Source organism: Haemaphysalis longicornis, unplaced genomic scaffold, assembly GCF_048455015.1.
Source record: "Haemaphysalis longicornis isolate Haplotype H1 unplaced genomic scaffold, Haemaphysalis longicornis Haplotype H1 scaffold_1, whole genome shotgun sequence".
Taxonomy (NCBI): domain Eukaryota; kingdom Metazoa; phylum Arthropoda; class Arachnida; order Ixodida; family Ixodidae; genus Haemaphysalis; species Haemaphysalis longicornis.
This window is the reverse complement of record NW_027526203.1, coordinates 369,772,794-369,791,991: the sequence shown is the minus strand read 5'-3', so window position 1 is coordinate 369,791,991 and position 19,198 is coordinate 369,772,794.

Below are 19,198 nucleotides of genomic sequence, written 5' to 3'. Positions count from 1 at the left end.
CCCTGTTTCTGGAGGGAGACGGTTATAAATGGAAGGGTTTATTGTACTGTCTGTAAATACTTCCTCCGCTGCCACATCACAGTATGTTAAAAATTACTGTGTTGCGTTTATGCAACTCCATGCAAACAATGGGCTATAAGGGCTATAACATTCTGTAGCCATTGACAGCAATCAGGTTCCTACAAGCGAATATTATTCGTTTTTGGGCTTTCAACTCGATTGTATATTTATAACAATTGGATGCTTATCAAGAAAATAGCGTATATATGTGTTCGCATTCTCATTATAGAGTTTGGGCATGCAAGAACGGCGACTCGCAAAGCCGCTGTAACCACTAGAGACTTTGTTGGTGGTAGTTCTGTATTACCTTGCTCTCGGTTCTGACATTAGCACCACGTGAAAAGTCAGGAAGTGATGTTAAGGAAACGAGTACTTCTTGTATTTTACTGATTGATTGAAGGGTTTAACGCGCCAACCACGCAGGCGATGAGGCGCGCTGTAGTGGAGGGCTCCGGATTAGTTTTGACCACCTGGGGATCTTTAACGTGCGTCGAAATCTCATACAAACGGATATTTTTTCTTTTCGCCTCCACCAGAAAAGCGGCCGCCACGGACGGGAATCTAACCCGCATCCTCGTGCTCAGCAGCGTCTCTTTTATTTCCAGTTGCAAACAAATGAGGCATTTTTTCACTGCAAAAGAAATGCATAGAGGGATACATCTATGTGCCTGAAGGAAGCGAATGCAGCTATATTAGAAGTAATAAATACACTTACTGATTGGACATAGAAAAATAACACCCTTTCGTCTAACGACAACGATGGCTGAAACGCTCAGCTTTCTCGTGACGGATTTTTTTCACTTTCGTTGGGGCAATGATGATGATGATTTTGATAATTTATTTAACGGGCCCAGGAACAACCGAAAAGTCTTTATGTTGGCGCACGAAAAAAATATAACAATAAAATAAAATTACAGTATTCAGAAGAAAACTACAAATAAAAAGAGACAGAGTGAATAAAGAAATATTAGGACAACAAGGCAATAGAACATTAACACATAACGAGAAATAGCTGACAATGACGGAAAGTCACATTAATATACAACAATGTGCATATATACAACATATATATACAAAAAAGGATGGAACAAATTCTACACTGTGATGTTACGTTATAACGGTATAAAGCTCGGAGGAAACGATAACTGTGACGTATCAAAAGCATCGAGATCAAGAAAATAAGAATTAGAAAGACTATCAAGACTAATAATAATAATAATAATAATAATAATAATAATAATAATAATAATAATAATAATAATAATCAATCAATCATGTTTATTTACGTGCCCAGGAACAGCCAGAGGCCTGAGTGCTGGCGCACGGGTAGTTACATGAAAACAAAATACACAAAATACAAGAAACATATAGCAAGAAACAAACAAGCGACAAGACACACACAAATTGAAGTAGTGAAAAGGACAGAAATAAAGCGCAGGCGGAGTCTGGGTACAGGTAAAAAATAAAAAAAGAAGATGCCTATGTTGCTCTGCCTGTCGTAAAGACCACACGACAGGCAGAGTAACAAAGTTTGACAGTAATACAACAAAAACAACGGCAAGAGTGTAGAGACAAATGATAAGACGAACAAATGACAGTAAACAGTTTCAAAAATAGGGAGCTATGAGTTGGATAGACACAACCGCAGAGAAGCCAAATTCCCAAAAAAAAAAAAAGAACGACAGACACATCATAGATGTTTAACATACTGTATTCAACAGCGCTGTACGGTAAATTGTAAAGGATTTCTGAAAGATGTCAAGGCGTTCAAAGAAGCGGTTGTAACAATTCTGTATTCTGCGCACAGGAGAATGATTGGAGTTGCGCGCAGCGGTCAAGAACGGGCGATGCGACCTGGTGGCGTATTTCCAAACGCTTCGCTGCACAGAGCACCCACGTGACATGTCTGTTCTCGCGATGGAAAAGGGTAATCCAACGTGGTCATTGGCTGCGTGCAAGCCTAAAGAGACCTAAAACATACCGAATCACCATTATTAACAAAAACGAAGCGTAGATTTGAGTTTTAAAAAAAGTAATAGTTAGAAAAATATACGCAATTCAAAAAAAATAACCCTCGAGATACTGCTGCTAGGGCTCGAACCCAAGCCGTCAGCGCCAGCACTCAGTGCTCTACCTCAAGGCTACAGAGCCAGAACGGTGGGTTTGTTTTAGCAGGAGCCTAAAAGAATAGCGCGCGCAGTGACATCACCCATGTCACGTGCGTGCTCTGTGCAGCGAAGCGTTTGGAAACACGCGACCTGGTGGGCCTTTGTGGTACACTAAACTCTAAACAGTTAAGCAGGTCTGCGCAAGAAAGGTCACCATGAACAATTTTGTGAATAAATGTAAGGTCTGCACGCATACGTCTGCAGTTCAAGGAAGGGATGGAAGGGACTATGGGTAAGTCAGAATCAGGATGAAAACTGTGATTGTGATGACGGTGCTTAAATATGGATAAAAACTACTTCTGCACAAATTTTATTAATTCACTACTAGATTTGGAGATGCCGTTCCAGGCAACAGAAGCATATTCTAACTGTGGTATACATATTGCATTGTATAGCATTAAAAATGGATCTGGAGAAGAGAATTCCTTTGTAATCCGACACACATTTCCAAGACTTCGGAGCGCTCGCTGGGTGATGAGCCTAATATGAGGAGAAAAAGAGAGGGTACTGTCGAAAAGCACCCCTAGGTCCCTAATCTCCTCAACCCTTTGCAGAGGAGCTCCCTCAATACTGTAGGAAAACAGCAGACGGTGGGTTTTCCGGCTGTAGGTGACAACCTTTGTTTTGTCACCTACAACAACAACAACAATAATAATAATAATAATAATAATAATAATAATAATAGTAATAATATTAATAATAATAATAATAATAATAATAATCATCATCATCAATCATGTTTATTTATTGTGCCCAGGAACAGCCTTGAGGCCTTAGTACTGGCGCACAGAGGGAAACAAGTTCAAAAGATTGCAGGGTGCAGGGCAAAAGAAGACAAGACACGTTAAGATAAAGTGCAGCAGATAAAAAGGGGATAACAAGTAAAGCAGAACCTTGACAAGTATATGGTGCGACATGAGAAAAAAATAAAGAAGTAAAGCAACCTTTACACTGTATATTATGAACAACGTATATGTAGAAGACACTACAACACATTTGATAATATACACTGTACACACGATGAACACAAGCAACGTTAACATGACACGATTAAAATAACAAATAAACAGCCAAAAAATTAGACCGAAAATCTCTACAACGCAAACAGACATGTAAACTTGTAACATCAATCCTTAACATGAGCAAAATAATATTCCGTGGGTGGTATACTTTGCAGAGAGCACGACAACGTAAGAAGCAGGCAGCCTAACAAGCGTCAAACTAGCGTAAAAAGATGAATTGATTTCTACGGAACAGAGTAATATACAGTAAATATACGTTTCTATTAAGGGAAATATGTGCGAGTGTCTAAATGAGTGATAGTTCTGCTAATGTCTGAACTGAATTAATGGAGTGAGTCGTTAAAAATATCTGTCAGCAGAATAGAGGTTACATGTGCTCTGGACGCGGAAAGTATACGGAAAGGATGACATTTTATCGTTGTTTTTAGAGGAACTGTTAGATGTAGCTCAGAAAGAAGATCAGCACTGTTAATTTGCACTTGTATTAGCTTAAAGAGGAATAACAAGTCAGCTGTAACGCGCCCAGCCTTTAGATCGGGCGGCACTCCCCACTACAGTCAAACCCGGCTATAACGAACCCGGATAGAGCGAATTACGCTATATATCGAACAAAAATAATTCAGTTACGGAAATACATAGAAAACATATTCCTTATAACGAAGTCACATCCGATATATCGAACTCTGGGCGCCTAGAACGGCCGCCGAAATGCATGATCTCGGAGCGGCGATTGAGATGCTGACTGGCCGCGACCACGGAGCAAGAGCAGCGAGTCCGGACCAAGACAGCAGCATCGGTGAACTGTGGGAAGAGCTCGCCAGCGTTCCCGATGATGTCGCGAGTAAAATCCGTCCGACGCTTATAATGAAGCGCTTTAGGCAGTCGATGTGCTACGCCAATGCTTCTTAGATTTTTGAGGACGTGGGCTCGAACTGGCGCAAACAATGTCTCGTGTAGAGAATGCTATGCTAGGTGAAGCCGCCAAAACGAAAGTGAAAACAAAAATCGCCGCTTTTTTTTTTTTTTGCAACGTGGGCAGTTAAGGCGGAAAGTAGCTTTATTACTTGCAATAAATGGATTATTTTGCTATGGTAATGGCTACAGTACTGTGTTCGTTTCGGCATACGCGGATGGCGGAGTTGGTGAGGGGGGGGTTCGCGGATTGCGAACTCGTAACAATAGGCTCGTTATATGCGGGCTCGGCTATATCGAACTATTGGATATATCGAACTAATCGCGGTGCATATTGCAGTTCGCTATAAATGGGTTTGACTGACCGTGGTCCTGAGTCTAGATGGTGATGCTCGCGAGAGAAGCGACATGAACTTATTTTGGACTGTATCAATAGCCATGCTGTTAGATCTGCACGTGCCGTTCCAAACAACCGATGCATATTCCAGCAAGGGACGGCACACAGCGGAGTACAGTTTCAGGAAGGGTGTTGGACAGCGAAGCTCTTTAGACATCCTACACACTATGCCCGCGGCGGAATCTAACGTGCGGTGTAAATGTCAGCGGGCTGTCACAGAGCACACCAAGATCAGTCATAGTTGAAATGCGAGGCAAAGTAACATCATTAACAGATTATTGTAAAGGCAGGTAATCGGTTTTACGCGTGTAAGATAACACTTTGCTTTTCGCTGCGTTCACTATCAGTTTGTTCTCTTTGCACCAGTGACCAAATGCATCGAGATCTCTTTGCAAATTCTGGCAGTCGCTGATACACGAGACTAATAATAATAATAATAATAATAATAATAATAATAATAATAATAATAATAATAATAATAATAATAATAATGTTTATTTGCAGAAAGGTTGCCCCCTAGCTGGATGGCGCGCACGGCTAGACAGGCTTGTTAATTAAGAAACCGTTGGGTTCCGGCGGCCCAAAATTGGAACCTGGTACGTACTCCCGCTGACGATACGAGCGTTTTACCACTCGCCCATCGCCGTCCGTAGGGGTTCACAGAGGGGCTCACAGAGTTTTGGCGACGGGACGGTCGCCATCCTTGAGACCAAGAAAGCTTCGCTTTAAATCCAAACTGCCTCGACAGTGTCGGGATGGCGCAATCGGGTAGACATCAGTTTCATAACGCAAGGGACCCATGTTCAATTCAGACCACGGGAATTTTTTTTTTTTTTAACAAATTTTCACAGTCGGCCCCTGGCGGCGGCGGGACGAACCGCTCCTAGTGTGGCACCTCTTTACCGAGAGCGGAAAGGGAGTCGAGTCCGGCCGTGAGTGTGGATGGCGCGCTCGCGTCGTCTGCTCGTTCACGTTGCGCGCGGCGCAAGACGCGCGCTGCACGCGATAAATAACGAATATGTGCCCTTGTTTGGCACTAAGCAGTGGCATATAGTTACCTCTGCTTGCGGATTTTATCTGGAAACGCAATAATCAGCGGCTGCGGGATAATGCGCTAGTTTAGTTTCACGAAACATCGTCGCCGTTGTCACCGCTTGAGCGTGAAACGTGTTATAAACATTGTTTCGACACATTGCACTTTTCTTATTGATGAGTGCAGTCGCCTACCGTTTCGGGAACGTCAAAGGGCGCTTTTTGAAAGTGGAGTGGTGGTTATTTAAAGGATGAAAGTTTACACGAAACGGGTAAGAAGCGACAAGTCCCGTTCATACTCGTACATTTGCCACACCCTTGTAAAATTGCGCTGTGTCCTTTTAGAAAGAAATACAAACAAAAACGATTACACCGCATACGACCCGTGCGCTATTGCCCATACATTAACGGGGACGTATTTTACACACGCAAGCGCCTGTGCATCGAATTCTTCCCGCACCTTTTCGGAAATAAATACCATTTTTGGACAGTCGTTGCTTATACTGTGTTGCTGATTTTATTATTATTTAAAATACGTTTCTCTGGATTCCCAAGAGTATTTCAAGCGTATTTCTCGGTAAAATTAAGCAGTTGTGAGTTTGCCTCTGTCCTGTGGCATTTCGTGCACATGTGTCATTTTTGTATATCCAATTTTCAAATCACGACATTAATCACCTTGTCCAAAAATGCGTTTCACTCAGCATAACCAAATGTCTAATATGGTCAGGTCTTAACCCCTTAAGGTTGACCTAAGTTTAAAGAAGAAGTAAAAATCGTGTAATATAATACACATGTGTGGAAGGTGTGTGCCGCAACTCGCTGGATTTTTTTTATTTTCCCCACAATGCTGGCTTTAAATACCATTTTGAGTAAGGCGAGCCATAATTTATGGAAAATCTCGGGCAAAAAGCGTTTGGAACGTTAAAAGACACCCCCCCCCCCTCAGGCCCCCCCTCCTTCCCCAAAAAAACGACACAAAAAAAACGAAAAGCGCACAAAACTTTTACCCGTGCCTTTTTTAACCAATCATCAAGAATTAAATGCCAAGACAAAAGCGAGGTTGTTTATGACACAAAGTAGTTACCGCGGTAACTGCTTTGTGCAATAGCGCAACGGGTTCCCGCGGGAACCCGTTGCGCTATTTCTACCAAGAAATAAAGAGTAACTTATTACTACATCTGCAACAGGGCAACTTCATTTGCCATCTTTATGGATCGTAGGCAACATTACGCAAGAATTCAAACACATCTCGCTGTTCTATAGGCACCTGACAGATTTTAAAGGAGCGCGAATGGTCAACAGTGCAGCCGTAGTCGGTGCTCACAGTGCAGTCGGTGCTCACTGTGAGGTCCCAGAAGCTTGGTTTACACACTGTAAACCTGGTTGTCACTTTGCAATAATCTAGCTAAACTTGAGATGTTGATTGTACTGCGCGCGTTAGCAATTGAATTCGCAAGTTCCGTTGCGATGAAAGCCTTGGATAAGTGACCCGACACCGTAATTCATCAAACCTGCCTTCACAGTCGCTAAAATTTCATTTAACTAATGCTGAGCGCAAAAGACCCGTGTGAACGGTTACATTTATATATCTGCGCTGGTTCAGTAATTTTATGTTGCCCTTGGAACACACAAAAATATTGTAAGCTCTTAGAAAAAATGTCGGGGAAGTTACCTGGTGTTACCATTTCAGGGCATCCCACAAATGCAAGAATGTGTCATGCTACCAATAAAAGCAATTCAAACTGCTGTTGTAAACTAAATTCCAGAGGTCGAGGCTTCATGATTTGTTTCTATTGTTTTTATTGAAGGCTCAAAGCCATACTCCTGAAAGATCGAGCTTGCTACGAGCCACGGCGTACAAGTTCAATTGTCATTATTTCGGCCGTTCTGAGATCCGATGGGTCGCCGCTTTTCCGGCGTAGTAAGTAAAACTTATTGCCGCTGAATTCCATGCAATTCATTGAACGTTGAGAAACCGAACTATAACATACTACTCTTGTCTGCGCCTTTCATGCTCACATACGGCGCGAAAAAGGCGCGAAGCGGATAGAGAGAGAGAGAGAGACGTGCTTTTTATTGAGCCAAGTTAGGTGGGGTGGTGGTTCCTCATTTCAGGTAACCATGTGCCGTCCCGGCTCGATTGGCCCTCTCGACCAGCAGAAGTTGATCTTGAGGGAGGGAGCTGGATAGCAGTATCTCCCACTGCTCAGGGGTATGGGAAAGAAAAAGGGGTGGCAGGTCTGGGTTCTTGACGCACTCCATATTTTCAATGATGAGAGTGCCTGGTTGAGCACAGAATTTACATTGTGCGTCGAATTGTGTTGGAAATAACAGATGCATCCTGACTGGATGGGGAAACGTATTTGTCTGTATTAGTCTGAGTGTGGTTTCTTGGTTTCTTTAGAGCTCTGGGTGTGGTGCCGGGAACGTTCTTCTGCTGAGCCTGTAGTGTTGGGTAATTTCGGTGAAGGTTGTGAGTGGCGTGGGTTCCGGTGTCTCCTCCGTGGCCTGGTGGGCGAGATCTTGGGCCATGAGATTGGCGTGTTCGTTGCCTCTCATGAAGGAGTGGGCCGGTGTCCACACAATTGCGACCTTCCTGTCCGGCTTCTTGCTTTCCAGGATGCGTAGCGTCACGGGTGACACCCATCCCGACATGAAGCTGCGGCATCCCTCTTGTGAATCTGTGACAACGGTCGTGGTGTTGGTTTGTGTGAGGGCGAAAGCGATGGCAAGTTCTTCAGTTTCTTTGGCCGTGGCTCTTGGAATGGAGGCACTGGTCAAATGCTTGCACCCGTCCGTCACCACGGCCACCATGGCTCTTTTACCGTTGTAGTGGGCTGCGTCGGGACTCGGGAGTAAATCTGATTCAGCGTTTTGGCGCGTGCTTCTCTGCGACCTTGATGGTAGTTCGGGTGCATATTTCTGGGTATCGGGTGGACTATTATAGATTTACGCTACGATTCCGGGATCACCTGCGGCTGGGGCTGGTCTCGCGGAACCCACTGAAGTTTGGTCAGTACACTAGGGCCAGTTCGTGTACGAGCGAGCCATGCCCTTTGATTTGACAAGTGGCCCTCAATAAGTTCCGATACTGTATTGTGCAGCCCCATACGCAACAACTTGTCTGTGGATGCGCTCATGGGTAATCCAAGGGCTTGCTTTAGGGACTTGCGTATGAGCACGTCGATCTTATCCTGTTCCGTTTGACGCAGGATGACGTATGGAGTCACGTATACATATATGTTATCCGTGAGAGGATGAACGCTTGGATAAGCCTGACCATGTCGCACTCTTTCGTGCCTCTGTGTCGGTTAGGGACCCTGCGTACCATATGCGTGACCTGATCGATGGTCTTGGTGAGTTGCTCTACCAATGCAGTGTTCTTGCCGTCCGCCTGGATAAGCAGACCCAGAATCCTGATGGATTTTCTTGGCTTGATGTCGTGCCCATCGAGGGTGATTTGGATGTTGTCGACATCCTTATTTGTTCGGTGTCTCCTCACCACGAGACGATCAGACTTCTGTGGCGAGCACGACAGCCTACATCTATTTGCGTACGCATTCACAGTGTCGGCGGCGAGCTGGAGTGTGTCCTGCAACCCTCCCAGGGAGTCGGGGCCCGTCCACAGGGTCACGTCGTCCGCGTACAGGGCATGGCTTATAAGTTTGGTATTCTTCTCAGCTACTCTGTGAGATTCAGGAGCGCGATGTTGAAGAGTAATGGGGAAAGGACTGAGCCTTGGGGAGTCCCTCTACTCCCGAGAGTGATGGGATTAGATGTGACGCCCCCGATCTTGAGTATGGCTCTGCGGTTGGAAAGAAAATCAACGATGTAGTTGTAGGTCCTCTCCCCGCATCCTGTGTTGGCCAAGTTTCGAAGGATCGTCTCGTGTGCCACGTTATCGAAGGCTCCTTTCAAGTCAGGAGCGAGGATAGCCCTCAGGGAGTGACGCGTGGCAGGGACGAGAACCTCCTCCTTCAGTTGAATGAGCACGTCTTGTGTCACGGGATGTTTTCTGAAGCCAAACATTGTGTCCGGCATTTGTTGTGTTGTGTCAAGGTGGTTTTGCAGCCTTTTCAATATTATGCTTTCCATGACTTCGCCAATACAGGATGTAAGCGATATCGGTCGCAGGTTCTCAATGTGTGGCGATTTGCCCAGCTTCGGGATGAAGCGAACTTCAGCCATCTTCCATTGTTCCGGGAGTTTTCCTTTCATCCAGAAGGAGTTAAAATGTCTGAGTAGGATTTCCATGGTGGGGTCATCTAGGTTGGCAATAAGCTTGTTTGTAATTTGGTCTGGGCCCGGGGCACTGTTCCGCTTGCTGTCTGCTATTTCCTCTCGTAGCTCGTACAGTTGGATCTCCTTGTCTAGCTCGGGGTCAGGATTTCCTTTGTACGGAGGGGGAGAAAAGCCTCCATGTGTCTGGAGGTGCTTCTTCTCCAGCTCCTTCCGAAGTTCTGCGTTGGTTCCCGAATAGGCGTTGAGTGTGCGCACCAGGTCCCTGTTAGACGCTCCTTTACTTTTCAGAGGGTCGATTAAGTGCCTAATTAGTTGCCATGTTTTCTTTGTGGTCAATGTTCCTTGTAGGCCATCGCAAACTTGTAACCAATTCTCTTTGCATAGTGCTGCCGCATATTCTGCAGCCTGCTTGTTTATGAGGGATATACGCTTCCGGAGCGCTTTGTTGTGTCTTTGCCGCTTCCACCTTCTTGTGAGGCTGTGTCGCGCTTCCTATATGTGGAGGAGTTTTGGGTTCACATAAGGTATCCTATGAGAGGTAGCTACAGTCTGAGTGTGTGCTTGGGCATCTCTAAGAGCCGCCTGCGTCAGTTCTTCATAGGATAGTTCACAATCGAGGTTCTGTGAGACCCTGTCCTGGCGGAAACCATCCCAGTTCCAAGATTTTCCTGCGTATTAGTCCAGGTAATATCTAGAGGTCCCGCTAACAAAGTAAGTTCGGGACTAGTATCTCTGGATACGCTGGTGCCCGTTCGAGTAGGTGTGTCGGGGTCGTTGAGCAGCGTAAGATGATCTTGCTCGATAATTTCTACTATAGCTTTCCCCTATTAGGAGTTGTGTGTGTGCCCCCATAATTGGTGTGGGGCGTTAAAATCTCCCATGATTATGAGGGGTGAGCTTCTTGCTAATAATAGGGCTTCCTGGATAACTTCTCGTATTCCAGGTTGTGTCCGAGATGGCCGGCAATACATGAACAGATTGGATTTCTTCTTTGTTGACGGAGATAGAATTTCGACGAGCGGATGCGTGCAGTCTTTCTGTGGCGTGAGGTGTTGAGTCGCCGCAACGCAACCTTTGACGAGAATCACCGTAGACTTTCCTGTAGGACCGGCATACGTGATGTATCCTGGCAGGCGAGGGGTACTATTAGTTTCCTGAAAGGCAATTATTTCTGGTTGAGGGTCAAGGGAGGCGATGTATTGTTGAAGTTCGCCCTTCTTGTTTTTTATACCACGGCAGTTCCGTTGGAGAACCATTGTGGCTTTTGTTCTATTTGGTGTGGCCGTCATGGTGAATGGTTGGGTCCTTATTTTCTACTGGAGATTCTCGTAAGTATGGGGAAAGCCTGCGACTGCTGCGTGGGTTCGCGGTTTCGAGGCGGTCTATGCGGATGCTGTGACGCTCTCCTTCTTGCTTAAGGGCCTGCATCCTACTTCAATACTTGTACGTCTTAGTGTAATCTCTGTAGGCCCTGTCGTAGGGCATTATACTGCGCATCTATATTTTTCGTCAATGTCTCCATTACGGTTGTTATGACCGCCTGAAACCACTGGGGTTGGGCGACTTGAAAGGCATCTGGTGTCTGGACTTGATTCGCTGCGGGACGCTCGAGTGTCGTGGTTTGTGGATCATTCGTTGTTGGTGGTGGTGGGGGAGCTGTGTCCATTTGCGTTGATTGTACTGGGTCAGGGCGATTGGGTTTCTTGCGTTTGTCTGGAACGTTTCCCGTTTGGGAGTTCTCAATTTTTTCAAGTTTGGCTTGGAGTGCTGCTAGTTGTGCTCGGAGCTGTGTGCATTCTTGGCACAGAGTAGGTGATGGTTCGTGTGATGGGGGGTGGTTCGGGTTACCGGGAGCAGTGAGAGATACAACATGTGCCCAGCTCACCTGCTTGTTAGTGATCACGTCTGGCTTGAGCGCACTGTTCCGGGAGGTAGACTTTGACCTGGAGCCCGTGCTGCTGCGCCTCCACCGGGTAGGGGTACTAGAGCGGTCCCTGGGCCGTCCACGTTGCAGTGTAGAGCCCCTACTCGTGGCTTGCTCCTCCGCCTGGCGCCTGGCTTGCTCTCTCCGTCGAAGGATGTAAGGCTCACGGAAGCGCTTCGGGCAGCCCTGAGCCGCCATCAGGTGGGAGCCGCCGCAGAGGGTGCACAGAGGCTCACAGGTGTGGTTCTGTTTAGGTTCTCGGAGGCCGCACTGGTGGCACACGTTGAGGTTTGGCTGTGGGCATGCTGTGGATCGATGTCCGGTTTCGTGGCATAGGGTACACACGGGGACTGTCAGCGGATGCTCCGCTGAGCGGTATACCGCTCAGCGGAGCATTCACACTAGCAGCGCGACGCTGTCGCCACCCATATGTCGATCTTGCGGCGAATAGTTTGGACACTCTAAATAAATTAGCCCAGCTTCACTGGCTTAAAGTCCCGGACATTTATGTTAACAGCGAAGCTGCCTGGCGTTCCCTATTTGCAAGGCTAAGCTTCACCCGCCGCGGTGGCTCAGTGATGCTAAGGCGTTGTGCTGCTGAGCACGAGCACGCGGGTTCGATTCCCGGCCGCGGCGGCCGCTTTTCTGATGGAGGCGAAATGCAAAAACGCCCGTGTGTACTGCATTTCGGCGCACGTTAAAGTTAAAGATCCCCAAGTGGTCAAAATTAATCCGGAGCCCTCCTCTACGGCGCACCCCATCACCTGCGTTGCGTCGGTGCGTTAAACCCTACAATTAATCAAGGCTAAGCTTCGAAGAACTTCTTAAAGCCAGCAGATCGATTCCGGTTCGCGTCAATCCAGTTTTGCCGCGTTACAATGCTCGCACCACCTACTAGAACCTTTTGTTACTTTTGAACTTGGAACACTCTTACTACGGGGTGCTGCCAGCGCTGTTTGTATTTTGAGGTGAAACATTTTTGCAAGACATATTTTTGCTGTTTTCTATAACGAAAATCAAGCAGACATGTATTTTCAATTCAAGGAATAATGCAAATATCACTTATGTATTCATGTCTTACCTCAAATATGTCTAATGTAAAGTTCCGAGAGAACGCCCTCCCCCGAAACATGGGCCACCCCCTTCACGGCCGAAATGTTCAATTTACTAAAATACCCCAAAGACCGCACACCCCCTAAACCGATGGCTTTAGCGCCAATGAGTGAACAAAATAAACGCGAATCATCTATACATGTGTTGGCGCGCAAACTTATTTGTCCTTTCCGCGATTGACCCAAAAGTTTGCCAATCTCGGATTTTTTCTTGATATCTCCGCAGTTTTGGGTTGTTGGTGTGGCCACTTTTTTGTAGTTTTTAGTTCCTGGCTGGATAGTTCGCCCATCCTGTATTTTTCACCTGATATCACTGTACTTTAATGTGTTCTTTTTGTTTGCTAAACAATGTTGACAAGTATAAACATCGCCTCCAGATTTAATAGTTTAGAAATGCTTTGCCTATGTAAACGTTTGCTGCAAGCATCATTTGGACTTGCTGCACGTGTGGTTGGCGCTTGGTCTCCCCCTCGCTAGGCTATGCCCTCTCTACATAGCTGCGCCTGCGTGCTTCAGAAAGAAAAAAACAGCAGCCTTGCAAAATACGCAACACACAGCAAGAAAAAAATGACTGATACAAAGAGCAAGCAAGGCAAGCAAGGCCTCAGCACTCGAAGCAACCGCAGCAGCAGGTTAGAAAACTACAATATAACAAGTAGGCTCATGGCCCATAAAGCACAACAAAACTGACTGAAGCTGAAAAAAAGTAGGACAAAAAAAATCCGAATGTTATGCAAATATTGTAGGCCGCTATGTTGCGTTGAGCACCACCAGCCAAAATTCAAATCACTTGCTCAAAAGGAAAACAAGAAACTGGGCACAGCATTCAAGCAAAAATAGCGGCGGCTTAGCTTAGCTAACCTTGGATATGCAAAGCAAAAGCTTGGCTTAGTCTGGTTGAGTCTTGGTTTCGCTTGGTTAACCTTTGATGTAGCTGTATTGCCGACCACGCCTCAAAGCCATTCGGTCTCGTGCAACGCTCACAGAAGGAGGCCCAGCGGCGTTCGCCCGGGCGAACGCGGCGTTCATTCACGGCGAACGCGCCGTTCCTCTTCGCCGGGCGCGAGATGAGTCACGAAGCCCGAGACGACCTAGCGGCGCATGCATGGGAGACTGCGGGGGTGGTCGGCTGCCGATCAGCTGATTCGCCGCTACCGCGGCGGCGGCCGCCGCTAGTACGAGCAGAACGACTGAAAACGAGGCCTTGCGCGCAGCGTCGAACGCGAGCCCGGCGAATCACGCGATGCGCATAGAGGGGTGTGTCGCCGGAGGTGTGTCTCCGGTCAAAAGGTTAACTTGCGCATCCTCGAATCCGTGAAACCGCTGGACGAAAGTACTGAAGCGTTGCTTGAAAAAGCCGCCTAAACCCAAGAAACATGGTCACAACAAAAATTTTGCCGCGGTTGAACAGTTTGTCGAGCGAAAGCTCCGTTTTCGCGCCGAGAGCGCTGAGTGAACGCGCACACAATTTCACCGCAAGCTAAAACACCGACGCTGCTCAGCGCGGTCGGCGCTGTAGGCGTGAATGACCACTGAACTTGGATGACCTCCTTGTATCATTTTCTGATGTCGCTCTTCCTCTCATCTCCCTCTCCGTTGAACGAACGAGCGATTAACGCTTTCGCTGCACAACCGAGCTTGCCAGAGAGGAACGAAGTGGGTTTGTACTTGGAGTGATAGAGCTTGCGCTCTAAAAATAGCGAACAAGGGTTTTCGAAACAGGGTGTAGTCCGACATAAACGCGATATCTGCGGGAAGGTAATTATAATCATTGACATGTAGTCAAGAGTTCGACGAAAGTTCGTCTGGTCAGGTATCATGATGAGAACGAAATGCGGTCACTGACCAAGTCAAGGTGAAAAACACAGAGACGTTTCGGAACCCGTACGGGTTCCTTGATCACACTAAGCAGGCAAGAGCCGTAAGTCGCTTCTTATTCTAAAATGTGACGTAATGAACGGGTGTAGCTTGCCGGCAGATTGCCATCTGTCCTATTGATAGTGTCCTTGGTCTTTTGAATGAACACGGATTCCAAAAGTAATCTCATGGCTGGGTTCTTTTCCTTTGCTATTATAGCGGCGTTATCCCAGTCGATAGAATGACCGTGATCATCGGCATGCTCGGCCAGGGCATTCGACGCTTTCTTTTTGCTGCCCACGTCCCTTTGGTGTTCCTTTAATCTCCTTCTGAAGTTGCCAGTTTCGCCGATGTAACTGCAGCTACAGTCTGCAGTTACATCGACGAGAGTGGTTTGTGCCGTGGAGCGAGCCATCACACAGCTTCCTCACGAAGTAAGAGACGAGGCTCGCACCCGTGCAATCGGTGTTTTATCGAAGTGGAGGACGCGCGGCCCTCAATCCAGGTCCTCACCGTCTGAGAAAGAAGCCATCAAGGGCCTCCGGAATAATGCCTCCATTGCCATACTTCCTGCGGACAAGGGAAACGCCGTTGTGATACTCAACAGAAGTGAGTACGACCAGAAGATGATGGATTTGCTCTCGGACGGGGATACTTACGCAGCAACGAAGAAAGATCCCACGAGAGAGAGAGAGAGAGAGAGAAGGAACTTTATTTGAGCCCAAACTGGTAGAAGGAAGGGGGTGACAGGGAGGAAGTCACCTAGCCTTCCCCGTTAGATGGCGGCCATGAGCCCGTGGGCCCTAGCGGCATCTTCCGCCAGCTGGACGAGTAGTTGTTGTACGTCGGGGTGAGAGCTGAGCAAGGCGGCCTCCCATTGCTCCTGAGTCCTGATGTTTAATGCTCTATTAGGGGAACGAGGTTTCTGTGGGCATGCCCATATGATGTGTTGTAGGGTGGCTTTGTCTGCACACCACTTGCATCTGTCGGAATACGTGTCTGGGTAATATCGGTTGTAGAGAACAGGGTTGGGGAAGGTGTTCGACTGTATTCGTCTCCACGCAACCGACTGCCATCTGTTGAGGGAAGAGTGTGGTGCAGGGTACTTGAGGCGACTCAACCTGTAGTGGTGTGTGATCTCCCTGTACGTGGCCAGAATGTCTCTGCTCCCCGTGAACGTAGGCCCGATGTCTCCGTCGAGGTCAGCCTGGTTGCCGAAATCTCGGGCTGCCTCGTGAGCCAGTTCATTCCCCGGCAGGGACGAGTGCGCTGGTGTCCATACAAGGCGAACATGCCTGCATCTGTCGCCAATAAACGTAGAAAGAATTTTGGCCGCTGGCCGGGATATTCGTCCCGCCAGGAAGTTTCTTATTGCTGTCTTGGAATCAGACACAATAATTTTGGCTTCTGTGCTAGCTATTGCGAGCGCAATAGCCGCTTCTTCTGCCACCTCAGGGTGCGTCGTCATGATTGTGCCCGAGGTCACTGAGTTTCCTTGCTGGTCTACTACGGCTACGGCCGCAGCCGGTCGGTCGTGATAATCGGCAGCATCCACATAGAGGACATGTGGGTTCCCGCACAGCTGCCGGTGAAGTGCAGTAGCTCTGGCGGTTCTTCTGTCTTGATGATGATCCGGGTGCATATTTCGTGGTATGGGAGAACAATGGATGTATGATCGAGTGCTGTCATCCAGAGAGCATTTGATACCGTGTTGAGAAGCGAAGGGGATGCGCAGGGACCTTAGAATTGCGCGGCCAGTCTCGCTGCACGAGAGCCTGTGCAGCTGTGCCATCCTTTGTGCTTCTACTAGCTCTTCCAGGGTATTGTGCACCCCCATTGCTTGGAAGCGCTCCGTGGATGCCATGACGGGTATTCCTACAGCTTGCTTGTAGGCTTTCCGGATGATGCAAGATCCACGACAAGCCTTCAAGCGAAACTGCAGAAGCTGCTCTCAAAGATTTTTCAGTTCGTACCGCCGCAGCAGAAGCACCTTTACTATCGCCTCCTGTGTACCAATGGGTCTGCACCTGCAATTTACGGTTTACCGAAGGTACATAAGCCAGGCGTTCCGCTACGGCCCATCGTCGACTTCACAAGGTCGCCGCTGCACCGACTACACCAAGTGTTGGCCAAGCTCGCCGGAAAGACAGCAACTCACATTGCCAATTCTTCAGCTTTCGTGGAGAAAGTCCGCGACATTTCCCTGGATGAAGACGACGTATTGGTGTCCTTCGACGTCAAGTCGCTCTTCACTTCGGTTCCTGTCGACTTGGCCGTAGCGACATGCAAGGAGGTCCTGCTGGCGGACGAAACGCTCGCGGAACGCACACCTTTGGAGGTTGAACACGTGTGTGAGTTGCTGGAATTTTGTTTAAGCAACACATACTTCACCTACCACGAGCAGGTTTACCAGCAGATCCACGGAACTGCCATGGGAGCTTCCATATCCGTTACTACGGCAAATTTGGTCATGGAAGTCATTGAACAGAAGGCCCTCGCTGGTTTTGATCCCAAGCCCAAGATATTCGTCCGCTACGTGGACGACTGCTTCTGCATCATCAATAGGAACGATGCCCCACGGCTCCTGCTTCTTCTTAACTCGATAGAAGCCTCCATACAGTTCACTGCAGAATATGAGTGTGACAGCAGCCTTCCTTTCCTCGATGTCCAGCTGAGGCGTACCGGAACTAGTCTTTCGTTTGCTGTGCACAGGAAGGCGACGCATACCGGACATTACCTGAATTTTAATTCGCGCCACCCTGCCTGTCACAAGCAATCCGTCGTTTCTTCTCTTGTGACGCGGGCAACACGTATTTGCTCAAGTGACGACGAAAGGAAGAAAGAACTCGAAACCATACATCAAGAATTACTGACGAACGGGTACCCGGAGAAATTTATTAAGAATGCCGAAGACCGTGTTCTCAATCCCAGGCCATCCCAGGGCAAGTCATATCGAAGACGCGCCGGCATCCCATACGTTCCTGGGGTGCACGAGCGAAGCTTTAAGCCGTATCTTTTCAACGTATGACCTTCGCGTTGCGCACATGCCGTCCAACAAGCTGAGGAATCAGCTCGTGAACGTGAAAGATCGCTTGGACAGCAAGAGATACCCCGGTGTTGTCTACAAGATACCATGCGCAGACTGTAGCTGCAGTTACATCGGCGAAACTGGCAACTTCAGAAGGAGATTAAAGGAACACCAAAGGGACGTGGGCAGCAAAAAGAAAGCGTCGAATGCCCTGGCCGAGCATGCCGATGATCACGGTCATTCTATCGACTGGGATAACGCCGCTATAATAGCAAAGGAAAAGAACCCAGCCATGAGATTACTTTTGGAATCCGTGTTCATTCAAAAGACCAAGGACACTATCAATAGGACAGATGGCAATCTGCCGGCAAGCTACACCCGTTCATTACGTCACATTTTAGAATAAGAAGCGACTTACGGCTCTTGCCTGCTTAGTGTGATCAAGGAACCCGTACGGGTTCCGAAACGTCTCTGTGTTTTTCACCTTGACTTGGTCAGTGACCGCATTTCGTTCTCAATCATTGGACATGTGCGGAATAAAGGAATAAAAATGTTCGTAAGGCAGTGCGTTCACGCGACCACCACCTGGAAGTCCTTAGACAGCCACCTTCGGCCAAGAAGGTTCAGGATGACGCAAAGGCAACTTGGCAGCACAACTTCTGAGCTGTATACGCCACAGAGCGGGTGAGAAGACGCACGTCCATATAACATGACAGTAATTCACCTCTCGTACGTAGCCGACGCGTTCATCTTCTTACATCTAAATACTTTTGTAACACTTGGGCAGGCTTGGCTCCCGAGCTCCCGTAATTCAGTCCAATCGGCATGCAACCGAACAACCTTCCTGCATCCTTGTTCTTGTGATCTGTATGTTTTCGCCGTGTTCTGCATCGGGAAGGTCTTGGGCACTGTGTTCATCAGCCATCCATGTACTGTGCAGCTCAACACGTTTGGGCTATCATTTTTAGCAGGCCCGCATCATTGATTGATTGATTGATTGATTGATTGATTGATTGATTGATTGATTGATTGATTGATTGATTGATTGATTGATTGATTGATTGATTGATTGATTGATTGATTGATTGATTGATTGATTGATTGATTGATTGATTGATTGATTGATTGATTGATTGATTGATTGATTGATTGATTGATTGATTGATTGATTGATTGATTGATTGATTGATTGATTGATTGATTGATTGATTGATTGATTGATTGATTGATTGATTGATTGATTGATTGATTGATTGATTGATTGATTGATTGATTGATTGATTGATTGATTGATTGATTGATTGATTGATTGATTGATTGATTGATTGATTGATTGATTGATTGATTGATTGATTGATTGATTGATTGATTGATTGATTGATTGATTGATTGATTGATTGATTGATTGATTGATTGATTGATTGATTGATTGATTGATTGATTG